The following is a 14,894-nucleotide window of genomic DNA, read 5'->3' on the forward strand; positions in this document are numbered from 1 at the left end:
TATAAGATATAATAATACTTTATAAATTATTAAGGGTTCATGAGGGAGGGGGGAGGGGGAGGGGAGGGGGAGGGGAAAAAAGGAAGATGAGCTGATTCCAGGAACCCAAGAGGAAAGCGAATTTTGGGAATGATGAGAGTACCAGATGTATAGGTGTGCTTTATACAATTGATCTATGTATTGTGATGAATTGTATGAGCCCCAATAAAATGATTTTTTTAAAAAGTTTGTGGTGATTTTTACTAAGTCATTTTCTCCAAAGTTACAGAGTTAACTACCTGGCCTTTGCTCAACCTAGTTATCTGTGGTAGGTCATGAGTCTTCTACATTTAACCCTGTTCGTTATAAAAATAGAATTAGGGGCTGGAAGCCAATAGAGGGATTTGCTATCCTACTCTCTGATTTGACAAATGACACAAAAGGCAAGGTTCCAGTGACACTTGATCCTCTGTGGTTACTTTGGGGGGAGAGGTTCTGGAATGTGTGAGGGCTCATTCCGGCTCAGGCCCTCTCTTCATGTCAAATTGTCCTCCCATCCTGGGTCCCCCATGAAGGACAAGGAGAAAAGTTTAAGCCTATGTATATGTACATCTTAAAGATTTATTACTGGGAGTGTTTGACAATGGAGGGGGAAAGCTGCCCCCTATCTGCCTAACTGACATAATTCTCCCATAAGTTATTTTTAACAAGAAGCATTAAGGATATCTGAACTACCAATAATATCAAGCAATCCATGGATCTTCTTAACAGATATGAGTCAGAACCGACACAATAACAGTAATTGGGTTTTCTTTAGGATCCCATCCCACGACCATCAAATTGGTTCCGACTCATCGTGACCCTATATAGAGTTTCTAAGGCTTTCTCAATTTTTTTCAGGAGCAAACAGTCTCATATTTCACCTCAAGAGTCGCTGCTGGGTTTGAACAGCCACCCTTGTAGTTAGCAGTCCAACACGGATCCCACAGTGCCACCGGGGCTCTGTAGTGAGGTATGTACAAAAGTATCTTTTTACATATTTTATATTTTAGACACAGAAGCTGTCTAACTGCCACGGTGGTTGTATATGGCATTTTCTGAGAAGTGAAACATTTTTCTTATGGGGATGGTGAAATTTATGTAATAATTTTACATGAACTAATGATTATTTCATAAATAACCATGGGAAATCAAATTGGCTACTCAAATTTAGAAACTCCCTCCAAATATCTTCAAAGTAAAATTGTTCACAACATAGCCAACAGTTGGGAATTGCTGGAATATCACATATTTCCATGTGAGGACCAAGAGGCAGTAGGTCAAGCAGAACTGGAGGGAGGGGTACTGAATGGTTTACTGTAAGGAAAGATGCATGCCAGGGTTTGGTCCTTCCACCATACTTATTCAGTCAGGTCACTGAGCAAATAGCCTGAAGTTAGACTGTACAGAGAAGCATGAGGCATCAGGATTGGAGGAAGGCTCCTTGACAAATTACAAAATGCAGATAATACAACCTTGATTCGTGAAAGCGAAGAGGGCTTGAAACATAGATGAACAACAAAGACGACAACTTTCAGGGTGGATTGTACCTCAATGCAAAGAAAGCAAAAATCCTTACAACAGGATCAATAATCAATAATAGGACAATGGAGAACGTATTGACGTTATCAAGGATTTCATTTCACTCGACCCCTAACCATTGCCCAAACATTGTCTTGAATGAGACAACTCTGCTGAACGGGTCTCTTTAATGTAACAAAAAGCAAAGAGGGGCTTTGAGAAGCAGCCGTGGCATTTTCAATGGCCTTGTATACACACGAAAGCTGAATCATGAATAAAGGCTCTGAAGAAGAAGGGATGCACTGAACAGTGGTGTTGGCGAAGGAGGTTAAGCCCTGGATATGGCATGGTCTTCTAGAAGAACGAACAAATCTATCTTGGGAAGCAACAGCTAGAGCTTTTATGAGACTTTGCTTTGTGTACGTTGGACATGCTACCAGGAAGGACCAGTCCCCAGAGAAGGGCATCGTGCATGGTACAGCAGAGGGTCAGGGAGAAAGAGAAGACCTTCAGTAGGATGAGCTGACACAGGGGCTGCAGCAATGGGCTCCAACAGAAGAGGCGGTGAGAATGGCGCAGGACTAGGCAGTGTTGTTCTTCTATTGCTTACAGGGTCACGATGAGTTGAAACCAACAGCACTGAACAACAAACAACAAGAACAATATTGTGCACAAGAAGCTTTTTGATAAATATTCATTGTCACTCATGAAACTGACATTGAGCACTAATATCTCAACATTTCGAAAGCATTGCCCTGTGTGTTACATTTAAACTTTTATTTGGAATTTGCTAGGGTTTTTTTTAGCATGAATTCAGATCTGATAAAAGGAAAAACATAATCAAAACACTCTACCGCACCCCACAAGAGCCTTCAGACAATGTTTAATAAATACTATTTGTGACTACCATAATGAGGCGGCGGCATCATTTAGTTCCCTGTGATACGGAATTCTCAATAGAACATCTTTTATTTACCCCAGACACAAAACACCAAAGTTAGACGTTGACATGGCCTCAAATAAAATTAGCTCTGCTACAAATCCCAAACCATATACACGAAGTGACTAATTATTTCTCTCTGCTTGTTTGGCTGGTATTATTAGAGTACACCTCATTTTACTGTTTTTGAATGTGCTTTTACATGTTTCTCCAATTTGATATTATCTGTTACAAACAACCAGCTACTTACGGGCTGCTTCCAAAGTATTTTATAACAAGCCCAGGCGGGTGCTTAATGAGCCTATTACAAGGGTTGCAGCCAGAAGAGGCTTTTGTGAGTCCCTTCCTGCCCCCTTCGAGTTTAGAAGGTGGAAGAGATGAGGATTTAAATGAGGATTTAAATGAGCCTTTGCTGGGTGATCCACCTGTGAATGGATGGAACCGGTGTGTGTGAGGTAGAATGAGGGGGGCTGGGGGAGAGCTGAGAGCCCCAAGAGCTGTCTTGGCACAGCCATACACTCCCCATTGACTGCTCACTCCAGAACCGGTACACAGGGGTTCTTGCCTACTTGTCAGTGCAAATATGGGCAAGTGCTACTTTTCCAGATTCTGTGGCTAGCCCCATGCTACATTCAAATCCTATCCTACATTCAAATCCCCTTAAATAGTATTTGATGTGCATAATTAGATTACAGTTGCAGTTACTGTGAAAATCCTGTCGGAAACGCAGTTCAGCGCCTTACGCTATCTATTTCTACCTCTGCCCTTACCACCTCAGTGTTCTTGAGCAAGTCGCTTACTAAGCCATTGTGTGTCTCAGTTTCCTTGCCTGCAAAATGGGCATGATGACTACATTCCCTTAATTGATTTGAGACTGCCGTGTTGTCCATCAATTACTTGCTTTATGTGGACTTTTTTATTATTATTATCTGTGACGGTTCCTGGTAGGTATCAAAGTCACCATGCTGCATTGTAAATATTTGTATCCACCACACACCTGCAAGGGAGCCAGGCAAAGACGAGGCGCCCAATGCATATTCAAACAAATAATTAAAACTATCAAATGTTGTCAGTGCTCGGTGCTGTGGGGGGAATTCTAACTCCTAGCAATCCTGTGGCAGAGTGAAACGTTCCTGTAGGGCAGCGGTTCTCAACTTGTGGGTCGCGACCCCTTTGGGGGTTGAATGACCATTCACAGGGATCACAGAAGCAAAATTACAGCTATGAGGTAGCAACAAAAATAATGTTATGGTTGGGGCATCACCACCACGTGAGGAACTGTATTAAGGGTTGCGGCATGAGGAAGGTTGAGAACCACTGCTGCAGGGCTTATTAGGCTGTGTTCTGTAAAGAGGCAAAGCGCCACCTCTTACTCCTCAGGTGCCCCAGGGTGGGACTGAACGGCCAGCATCACAGATAACAACTGTGCTTCACCATTGCACCAAGAAGTCTCCTGGCTCTTGTTATTTTCCTTGCCTAACAATTGATTGAAGCAGTGTTTTGTGTTTTCCATTTCAGCACCAACAATCTGTTCAGAGTAGAGTTTTCAACCTTATGGAGTTTTCTAGCAGTACATTGAAAGTAGATTTGCATAGATATGTGCATATATTTATGGGTTTAATATTAAGGAAGCAGATGGACATTGGACCTCTAATCAAGTACTCCCTTAATGCAAGAACACTTTGTTCTATGGAACTGGCATTCCATGATGCTCACCTTCCCGACATGATCTCTGAAGACAAAGTGGGGGCATAAGCAAATGTGGTGAAGAAAGCTGAGGGTGCCTGGCTATCAAAAGATATAGCGTCTGGGGTCTTAAAGGCTTGCAGGTAAACAAGCGGCCATCTAGCTCCGAAGCAACAAAGCCCACATGGAAGAAGCAAACCAGCCTGGGTGATCACGAGTTGTCTAAGGGACCAGGTATCAGGCATCAAAGAACAAACAAATCATATCATTGTGAATGAGGGGGAGTATGGAGTGGGAACCCAAAGGCCATCTGCAGGCACCTGGACATCCCCTTACAGAAGTGTCATGGGGAGGAGACAAGCCAGTCAGGGTGCAGTATAGCACCGATGAAACACACAACTTTCCTCTAGTTCTTTAATGCTCCCCCCCACCCCCACATCATGATCCCAATTCTACCTTACAAATCCGGCTAGAGCAGAAGATGTACACTGGTACTGATCAGAGCTGGAAACACAGGGAATCCAGGACAGATAAACCCCTCATGACCAATAATGAGAGTAGAGATACTAGGAGGGGAAGGAGAAGGTGGAGTAGAAATGGAGAACTGATCAAAATGATCTACATATAACCCCTTCCCTGGGGGATGGACAACAGAAAAGTGGGTGAAGGGACACATTGGACAGTGTAAAACATGGAAAAATGGTCCTAATTTATAAATTATCAGGGGTTGGTGAGGAAGGGAGGGTGGGGGAGGGAGGGGGAAATGAGGAGCTGATATGAAGGGCTCAAGTAGAAAGCAAATGTTTTGAAAATAATGATGGCAACAAATGTACAAATTTGCGTGATGCGATGGATGGATGGATGGATGGATGGATGGATGGATGGATGGATGGATGGATTGTGACAAGAGTTGTATGAGCCCCCAATAAAATGATTTATTCAAAAAGGAAGAAAGTAAATTTGCAAGAGCTCCCTCAATTTTTTTTTAATTCACCCACAGATACCAGACAGGGTTTCCCATAGAAGCATTTGGGTGAGAGTCTGCATCTGTGTCTGTGTGCTTTAAAAGTAGAGGCGCTTTAGACATGCTAATGTTCCTTCAGATCATCAAAGTCTCCACCCCTTTCCTTCGGTTTGGACCTCCAGAGCTTATTTCATTTAGTCCTACCTGCCGAGCCCTGCAGCAGTTTGAGTTGGCCAGCTTGGAGACTCCTTGAGGACATTAGGCTCCTGATCCCGAAAGAGAGAAGAGAGGAGTGTGCCGTACAGAAGGAGGCTGAAATCTTGCAAGGAAAAGAGGTCCTATGTTGGCATGGTACATTCCAGGAAGGGATTTCCAGACTCACCCAAGTGTCCCCAAGGTTCACGCCTGGAATAAAATCCTCACAGCCCCTGGCCTGGAGGGTCCGTGATATGAGGGGATCTTTGGTTATGCCAGCATTCAAGTCTGACCTTGGGGCGCGTGGGCCATGGCTCCGAGGGCAGTCCCAATGTTTTCGTGCCATGTCCTTGGTACTGTGTCGCACTCGGAATCTTTGCAACCGTGGATAATGGAGAAGGGGTTGGAAACAGAACACAACAACAATTGAGATTGCCCGTGATGGCATCTCAAGGCGAATGAAATTGGCAAACAGCAAGTATAAGTCATGAGACCTATCTTGTGCTCCTTGTCAACTCTAAGCCAGGGGCCACTTCGTCACTCCCTTTTTAGTATGATACATTTTATAATGAACGAATATGTTCTCATTATGTTATTGTTTTCACTGCGGTTGGGTGCGCTCCTGGAGAGTACGGCCCTGGTACTGAAATCTTCTGGAGACAGCTCTGCTCAGACACACAAGGCTGCAGGAGGCAGCCTGGGCGTTTTATTTTGGTTTGTGTTAGAGACCCTTTTAAACTTGAAAATCCGGAACTTCAGACAGGTACGTCATTCTTCCTCCCCGTAGGCCCTGCCATCCAGCCCAAAGGGGAAAGTACCTGATTTTCTTTGGGTCAGCAACAGCAGCAGCAAAGCTCACAGGTAGTTGGGGGAGGACAGGCAATCTCCAGGTTCCAAAGGCCCTAGAGAGTTTTCCGACCTGCCAATCATGAAGGTATTTACGTTCCTGCCTGGTTGAAGCAACAATGCTGTCTGCTAGCTCACGTCCTTGGTGCTTGGATCTCCCATTTGTCCTTCACCGTAACGTACCACTCACTGATTTAGTTCTAACGTCAAGTTCACATAGGCACTTTTTTTCTTTAGACGAATGAGACTAGTAAAATAATCTGAAGGATGAATTTAAAAAATCAAATTGCTTAAAACTGCCATTTGCCTTCTCATCGATCTCACCAATAGATCTTGAAGATATAATCGTTCCCTCTAATTTTGTGACCAAGTGTGTAATAAGATAAAAAATGCACCATCTTATCGAGTGTGTTTTCGCTCTTGTCCTCTGGGCTTCTTCCTTCCCTTTCTCTTTCCCGCCTTCTTTGCTCGGTTTCTTCCTGTCCTTCCTTTTACCTCTTTCTCTTGTTCCCTCTCTTCTTTTTCCCTTCCTGTTTCCTGCCCCAACCCATGCCCTCCTTCCTTCTGTCTTTCCGTCCTCCTTTTTCTCTCTTCCCTGAGAAAAGGTAAATTTCAAATTTTGGTTCCAACCACTAAAAAAAATCCCCAAACATACATTGCTGCTAATGAATGACTGGAGTGGGTTAATGACTAAACACAATCCAGAAAAGATTCAAAGAAATGTGCATTGCCTGGGGATGAGTCAACAATTTACCATCAGGCTATCTATTGCACTTGCTTGAAAGCCACAAACCCTTCCCGCTACACAGAACGGGTATCATCTCACACTGTGCTTTCAAGGGACAGCCTCACAATTTTTAGGCAACGTGTGCTCTTGCCACCCCTTCCTGGCAGACAAGAGCCAGCCCCACTCCCTGCTGCACAGACTCGCCTCCAGTGGTGACCTTTGAGGCAAAAAGAGAAATCCATTTCCATGTTCATTCAGGTCTTTGGCCTGTCTACTGAGAATGCCTGCAAGGATGCAAACCGTGCTAATTACATAAGTGATTTAATTTCGATAATGTAATAGCTGACCATTAGGTATCAGACAAGATCCAATAGGGATTTACCCTGCTTCATGATGTCTGAATCCTTCACCATGAGGCTGCTTTGTGCAGACCTTTTGCGGTAGTTGACAGTATTTGGAAAGGATTGCAAGGAAAAGAATCACCAGGAAATTCTAGAAGAGCAAAGGATATCACCATTCTCATGTTTAGATAAATATGCAACCTCAGAAGGGAGAGCATTTTTACCAAACTTTAAAATGTGATTGAGCTTTCTAAAAATGACTGGCTTGATTTTTTTGTCTTCTAATATAGAATCACCATGGAAAATCTCTCTCAACCAGTTAGGGTTTCGTTTGGGGGATTTGTAGGCAACTGATTTCAGCTACTGAGACCCTAGTTGAGGAGAAGTACTATCTTAAAGGTTTGACTTAGCTCAGCAGAAAATCTATCAAATATGGCCATAGACAAATGCTCTTGCTGCAAGACGAACGTCTTGAGAGAAAATGAACCCTACGTCAAACGCATCACATTTCCCCATTGTAGAAGTTCATTGCACGGAGCAATTTCTCAGAATGAAAGCAAAAAGGGTCCACTCCCTCAGTTCTAAAAACAGGCACTTCACATTTCTGTGCTAGAATTTCGTCTCGTAGGTTTTATGAAAATGTGAAAATATTTAGAAGTTGCCAAGATGAGCCTCCTCCGCTTGACATTAAGAACCGAAATCAATAGAAACAAGCCGCCCTTTTCTCTAATTGGCACACAGAGCTGTGTGGTGACACCAATTGCTGAAGCAATCTCTGTAATAGACTCAAACTCAGCTCATGTGGGCTTCCGAGGTTCACCCCTGTAACTCACTTCGGGGGCAAAGCATAGTCATGTCTAACTGCACCCGAGTCACTTAATGACTAGAGTAATTGGTCACGCGTGTACTCACAATCAGACGCCTGGTTGTCCCTGTCCCCATCAGGGGTCATTATTTGTTAGCAGAACGTCCGCCTGAAGTTAGCAGAACGTCCGCCACCAAACTTCCAGGTGTGAAAAACAAGCTGCCTAAATTTGGGGTTGAGTCATATTCTCAGTTTGATAAAAGAGACAAATAACGGGACTGAACAAAGAATGAGAACCGCCTGTGAGACCCTACGATTTCTCTGCAGAAAACAAGGAAAGGCCATTGAATTGGGGGTGCAGAGGGCAAAGAAAGGTGGGAGGAAAGGAGGACAGCAAAGAGAAAGTTCCAGAGGGAAATAATAACATCTTAGCCAACTGTGCAGATGGCCTAACTTCTATCACTTAAATCGGAACAGCTAGAATGAGGCGGGAGCGATCCTTTTCTTTTCACAGATAACAGATGAGGGGAATGTCTTTGGTCCTTACAAACCATGCGCTCCATGTCGGCAGGCTTTTCTGCCCCCTAAAGATGTTGGGAGGCCTGGGGAGCCACTTAAAGTTCCTAACCATGCTTGCCCGAGAAACACAAAGTGTTGGTGAAGTATAAACAGAGAGCGCATTTTCTTTGACCCACTCGGCGGTGTGATGGGATAGTGTTGTTAGTTTATGTGAGAGAAAATGGCATAGGCTGTCTGAAAAAAAGTGGAATTGGATTAAGGCTTTTGTGCGAGCCTCAATGCTGAGGGGAATTAGCAAGAGTTGTAGGCACTTAAAGGGGCCCTCATGCCTAAGCTTATCCCAGATTTTGCACAATAAACATTTGAATATCAACAGTGTTTTGCAACTTGCAGCACTAATGTATAAACTTCTCTCTTTTGAAACTCCCAAATCCTTCCAAATGTGTGCAACACCCTCTACATAAACATATAGGAGCTGGAGAACTGGAAAACCCCTCGTCAAAGATGCCAGTCTGCGTCTAAGAAAACTAAAAATGAGACTTTTTTGTCCTTTCGTACTTTGGGATCTCGAACATTTGAAAATGAATAGCTGGTTCACGTGTTTTAAGATGCTGTCTTTAATTTTAAGCATTCAACTTTCTTTTGGACTTGGCATTCTGATAGGGGGGGGCCCAGAAAAAGACAAGGCGGTGTAGTTAGGTTAAGAACTGTTTTGACGGAGATTTTTGTCATTGTTGTTTTCTAAACATCGGCATCCTAAAGAGCGCTTTGTTTTAGAAAGAATCATTATGAATGCTTCAGAGGAAAAAAAAATCCAACTTTGGAAGAAAAGCACTATTTTGTCCTTTAAGCCTGCTGCCGGCCTCCTGGGGAATTCACATACGCAATCCAGTTCCCATCCTGAAAACGAATCTGTTACCCAGTCTTCCTCACCGCAGACAGAAGGTTGATTTTGTAGCAAGAAATCCAACATTAGTTATTTGTTGTTTCTGACATTAGTCGAATTCTATTTTTCTCTTTGGGAATTGCAAACAATCCCCACCCCCAGAGTGAAATCAAAATGCTATGGGGGAAGGGATTTAATTCGCATCTCCAAGACAAATCAGAAAGCACACATAATATCCTAATATTTTGTTTTCTGAGAACAGGATATTTGTTCTGAGCTGCCAGAATTGCAGAATAGTGAGCCTTTCAGTTCTTCCTCTGTGCAGTCAGTGCAATGGTGCTGCTTTCTAAGATGTGCTGCTCTGAATTTTATACTAAAGCAAACACTTGGGATGCGAGCACATTTTTCATCAGCATCTACATCAGCAGTTTATGGAACTTAATGAATAAATGGATTCCCCCCTTTCTTTGCAGCATGTATTATCTGGAGATGATTCTAAGCAACTCTGCCGGGTGGTAATGTATTCCACCCCATTGAAGAGTTTGCAGGAAAAATATAGCTACAGTGACCCAGCAGAGTAGTAAAACACTTGTTTGAAATTATATTTTTGTAACTGTGCTCATTTCATGCCTGAAAAGACGGTGGTAAAAATCTCATTGCACGGGGGGCCAATGAAGACCTAACTGTCCTGTCCAGCCCTGAAACATGTAGAAGCAGTTTGCCTATTGAATTTGATACAATGATGTGCAGATGAATAAAGTTATCTTCAGTTGTGAATAGGATGGTGTCAGTGGGAGGGTAAGAAGGGGGGAACTTCGAATCTGAAAAGAATTCTTTTTTTTTCTTTTTCTTTTTCTTAAAAAAAAAAGAGAGAGAGAACTTGAAGGTCAGGGTCCAGCTGCCAAGCAAGAGTGGAACACAACAAAATGCTGGACAGGCCTAAATAAAGACAACTATAGACCCCCAGACACACATATTGCTGAAGTTTCTTGCTCCACGTAACTAATGTATTAACATATATTTCTATAGGCAGAGGGCTATTTTTCCCCCTTTAGGCTGTCTTAGACAGTGATGAAAACATAGGAACATCAAGAGCATCTATAAAAATCACAGCTTTAATGAAACAGATGAAACAGGCCATCAAAGGTAGGAAAAAAGAAGAAATTCTAATGATTATGGCTTAATTCTAATAGATTATAATTATTGTGATTGGTATGAACCAGTTTCTGACTGACATTCCATCCCCCCCTCCCATTTAAGCTTTCATTTGAAAGTGGGGGAACCAACACCCACTAATTATTCTGCAGGATTTTCTGCTTAGTTCAATACAAGGCCTTTAATCAAATAGAGTAAAGAGATAAAACCTTTAAATGTGAGTCATCACATAGAGATACACAATTTTCTTCATCCTGTTCTTCTTATAATGGCTTGAAAAGTTAGCGTGTTGATTTCTAATAATTCTAGATTTGTGATATGCAGAGACAATCTGATGCATTTGTGGGTGGTCAGATGGATTAAAACTAAAAGGTTGGGAAGTTTAAGATAAATCAACCTGATCTAATAAAGGTTCTCAATAGTGATGATTGCTCTTATATTTCTATTCAAATGGAATTATTTTTTCCAAGATGCGTAATGAATGATTAACATGTCTTTTTGTCAGCTCCTCTGTATTCTGATAAGTTTTTTAACAGATAGAGAGGATGAGAAAAAGGGAGATGGAGTTCAGACAAGGGCAAATTACAACTTATGCAAAAGATTGAAAAATAATCTCCCTCTTCGTCATATCATAACTGTTTTCTTTCCATAGAGAGGTGTCTGCCGAAAGTCATCTCCTAATGTCTCGATTTTAAATGATCTACACACTTATATCTATTTTTATTTCCATGTTAACCTAATTTTTAATTGTCTCTGACATAAGATTAAGGTTGAAAATATACTATAGAAAAGTATTATTCCTGTATACTTTAAATTACCTCAGGGTAGTAAATTCATGGATTTGAAAGATTGCAATTTATAGAGGTTCAAAATAAAAACAAGAAAATCTCCTTTCTCTGTGTTCTTTCCAGACTTTAATGACCCAGAGTTGAAATCTTACATTGCAATCATAAATATTGACTGATATATTCAAAAGGATATTTTGTACAAAATTAAATATTCCCTGATGTTTGCAATAAAGGAAAACATACCTTATAAGTTTTTAAAATACTGCATTTCAATGAAAACCATGAACAATTAATAATAATACCAATAACCAAAAATTAGTTTACTGATCCATATAACAGCCTACCATACATCAATGGTTTATCTAAGTCACAATAGTCCTTTCTTTCGCTCTGAAATGAAAATTTCAATAAATAATCTCTAGCCTTAGCTGGAGGATAAACTATAGGGTGGCAATGTTTTTTAATCACAGTCATTCTATACTTCCACACACACAAATTGGATGAGTCTCTGCATTATGTATATTTCCATTAGATTGTTGGCATGTGGTTGAAAGAGGTAAGGCAGCCCAGGAGATTATTCAGCATCTGAGATTGTAAACATTTCTTAAAGATGCCTTTACAGAAATTATCGCTTCTCTAGTGTGGTGCTCTGGGCTGCAGTGTGCAGCTCTGGAGCTGCAGTTGTTAAAGGCAGGATTGATAGCATGCTGTGTTTAATGCAACTCTAACCAACAACTTCTAGAGATTAGGGAACGGCTAGAATGATGTCAATGGAGGTTTAAGGGCTCCGCTTTCTGAAGTTGTTCTGAGTTAATAATTAATGGATATCTTTCTTTGATGACTCCTTTATATTTGAATGCAGCTGTCTGAAAATCAAGCACAAAGGAAACTTGATTTTGTTTGTCATTAATTTTGACTTTGCTTGGAAAATGTTTTTGTTCACCCTATGACCATCACCTTCCTAATTTGGCCTTGGTTGAATGTGAAGATAAAACCCGTGATTAACGAAGCTGTTGTTAATGTTCAGGAGATGGTATGGCATTTTTTACAAAGGTAGTATGTTCTAAGTAGTTTTCACATCTCTCAGATGGGCTGAATCCAAGAAACAGTTCAGTAGAGATGCTAATTTTGAGGCAATATGTTCACAGAGGAGTTCCTGTTTAATGCAATGCAATCATCTATTCCGAGTTCCTTCAGCATATGACTACTTAGTCTGATATTATCTTCTATGCTATATTTTTAAATGTTAGTGGAAGAGTTACATATTTGCTCACCATAAATAATCACTAGATGAATGCCTTCTTTGTGCACTCTTCTTGTAAAATAATATGCAATAATTTAACCAAAATGATAGGGAAACTATTGCAAAAAAAACAACCAAGTTTGAAGACTCTCCAACCTTGAAGATCTTCAGAGAAATTGTTGCCACAGAGTTTCTATTTGTACCAAATCCATTTTATCTCAAAGATCTCAGTATGATCTCATAAACAATATTATAAATACAGTACCTGTGTGTCTTGAGAAGACTCTGAGAGAACTATACTTTAAGTCATTTCAAATGTCTTTTTATAGCAAAACAGTTCCTGTTGACTCATTTCCAATTTCTAATTGTATGAATAATTATTTCTGAATCCCACAGTTCTCCGAAATAACATCTATTTTAATAACTGCAATTGATACTTCCATCAGTTAATATACTGTCTTGCTTCAGCAAATCACTGAACAGCTGCTGCTTGCATTTACTGTCACTGAGTAAATTATTTTATTTAAAAGAAAGAATGCCAATTAGAGAGAAACCCAGACTACACCATTTTGTCTTTTTCATTAGTGGACCGGTTTGCTCTTCCTTTAAAAACTGCTTTTACCAATCACTATTTGTCTTACTAACTTCCTACTACAAGATTAAAGAATAAAAATTTCTCTAGAGAAATTATATAAGATACATTCTATTTGATTCAGAACATTCTTGAGTATTCTAATAATTATTGATATTGAATTAGGTAGTATTTATTAGGAGATACTACTGAATTTTCATACTCAGTGACATTGGTACTGTATTTCCTCTCTATTGTAATATGTTATGCTGTGTTACGTTATTATGCTATATTCTATCATCTAGCCATAGCCTTAGACGTTAGTGAAAGTTTTCTGTCCCGAAATTTCTACTTGCTAGGCAGTCTTTTTATTCTAATGTCTTTTTGCTTGTTTGGCTTGTCCCCGAATGTGTTTAAAAGTCTTTGATTCGGGCTCTTCTAATAACTGTGGATGGCATCCTTGCAAATAAGAAGCGGGAGTAGTCTTCGTGACTCCACCATACTTGTGTAATCGGTGGTCTTCTGTAAATGAAAAGAGCGTCTATGGTGTGTTTCTCCTCGACAGGTGTCTCATAGGAAAGCCTCGGACACACTGAGATCATCATGGATTTGCTCATGCCCTTACCTGTTTTCACTAGACAGATTAGAAAAGGAAGCTGCTTCTGTCTTCCTGGACTTGACAATACTTCAGAGCAATGTGTCAAAACTGTACGGGCCACTTATGACAACGTCCAGACCCAAATGCTAAAAGGTCCACACATAAGTACAGGAAAAGTCAAGCGACACCAGGAAGAGTTCTTTTCAGCCAGTGCTTTAAAAAATTAAATGCTTTTTAAAAAATACACGTGTCCCTTTTTGGAAGGGAATGAAGAAGTTACAGTTTTGTATGCAACGTGATGGTTTTTCCACTAGTCAGGAATTCGATCGGTCTTTCACAGTGACTCTGGGAAGACTTTAAGGACTGGTGACACTTGTTGCAAATATTTCCTGTTGCTAGCACCTTTAAAGAGTATTTTTGTTTTCGTTAGGAGGAGGATGAGATCGATAATGCATGACTGCATTTTCTGATTGGTTCTGTGTTTCTAGTACTAAGGACTATCTGCCCCATTTTTAGAAATGAAAAAGAACATTGGTATCAAAACAGAGAAGGTTTTTTTCATTTGTTTGACTTCCCCCCCTTTTCTTTGTCATCCCTGGTTTAATTCTGGAGCAGGCCCTCTTTTGTGTTAAGAATGAAAATGGCTCTTTTATTTTGATGAAGATATGTATTTTATTTCATTGTCAATTTCCAAATTGTCATACTTTTTTTGAAAGCTAGTGAAAAAATGCACTTCGAAGAAATGCTTGACATTCAGGATTATTCAAGGAAAGAGGGATACATTTAGCAACATAAATTTCTTCTAAAAATGCTTATGCAGATATTTAAGAAATAAAAGGCTAAGGCACTCTCAGGTTTCTATTTTTTCAATCTTCATAAAGATTACCAGGACATTGAAAATTACCATTGCTGTTGATTATATTATAGTAAGTTCACCTAAGACATATAGGCATCTTACCTCTGTATTGACTCGATCAAAATTCAAATGTGCACCTTATTATCGTTCATCATAAATACACTTTCCCTGGCATAGCAGCTACACTGACAATATGCACCTCATGAAAAACGAAAGGCTAACCTGTATTCACTCC

Source organism: Echinops telfairi, unplaced genomic scaffold, assembly GCF_000313985.2.
Source record: "Echinops telfairi isolate 266 unplaced genomic scaffold, ASM31398v2 ScPeMD7_7409;HRSCAF=8447, whole genome shotgun sequence".
Classification (NCBI taxonomy): Eukaryota; Metazoa; Chordata; class Mammalia; order Afrosoricida; family Tenrecidae; genus Echinops; species Echinops telfairi.